At 52.2% G+C, this 1,014-nt stretch overlaps 1 protein-coding gene across 1 annotated transcript in view; it reads left to right on the plus strand.

Annotated features, from left to right (window-relative positions):
• Positions 1 to 1,014, plus strand: part of VOLCADRAFT_91151 (uncharacterized protein) — a gene marked incomplete at both ends in the record, with an annotated part of 10,533 nt that overhangs the window by 7,041 nt on the left and 2,478 nt on the right. The gene's annotated exons all lie outside the window — the stretch shown is intronic.

Below are 1,014 nucleotides of genomic sequence, written 5' to 3' on the forward strand. Positions count from 1 at the left end.
TGAAAGGCTTGTTTTTGCATGTGATGGCACCCAGCAGTCGGAACTTAGCGAGAGATGTCAACAGTTATGGCTATCAGGCCAGGTAGTACCTGCCAAAGATAGCACTCGCTATCTGGGCTTGGTATATGGGCCAGAACGGCCTTTTAGTGCGTGCCGTCAGCAGTTATGTGATGCAGGTCGGTCCGCTATGTTTTCCTTAAGTGCAAAGTTGGACAAAATGAAGCTGTTTGCCCCCGATGTACGAATGCGGTGTTTTGCAACCCAAGTCCGAGCAATTCTGTTGTATGGCTGCCAGGCATGGGGCCCTTTTGCGCTGGCAGAGGTCGTGGACAGGGTGGGAAGACGGCGGGATAAAGCCAACCTTGCGGAGGGCATGTTCGAAGCCTGTTTGAAGGATAGCGCAGTCCAGCTGCAGATTTTATTCATGAGGCAGGTAGTGGGGACGGCACGGCCATCCCACAGGCTGTTGTACGCGGAGCTGGCTGAACTCCCCTTACAATATTACATGGTGAAGCAGATCCTCCGTTTCTGGAACCGCCTTCAAAAGCAAGTGGGATCCATTGCTCATGCTGTTTTACGGCAGGAGATAACCGATGCCCTGACCAACCCAGAATGGGAGGGTTGGGGAATCTCAATGTTACGACTGTTTTCCTTCTTGGAGTGCAACATTTGGAGTGGAATACCGCAAGAAGTCGTGGGGGTAAAGGAGCGTGTTGACTGGTTGTTGAGTAGACCTCTACCCGAAGGAGCGATGATAACGGCACTAAGAGAGCGTTTGATGAGCGGCTGGGACCATACGCGTCTGACTGTCTTACCAGAGGAGTACCCATCAGATGGGAAGCAACCGGGAGTGCAAATGGCGAAGTATAAGCACTGGATGGGGCTGCCCTTTTCGGGAGCCGCAGCCGTCATGTGGCCAACACATGCTAAGGTTTTCATTCCTCGTTTAGCACATCGTAAGCTAATGCAGTTTCGTTTATGTTGCTGGGCTTTGGAGGCAAACAGAGCACGAAG

The sequence above is a fragment of the Volvox carteri genome (assembly GCF_000143455.1).
Source record: "Volvox carteri f. nagariensis unplaced genomic scaffold VOLCAscaffold_19, whole genome shotgun sequence".
Taxonomy (NCBI): domain Eukaryota; kingdom Viridiplantae; phylum Chlorophyta; class Chlorophyceae; order Chlamydomonadales; family Volvocaceae; genus Volvox; species Volvox carteri.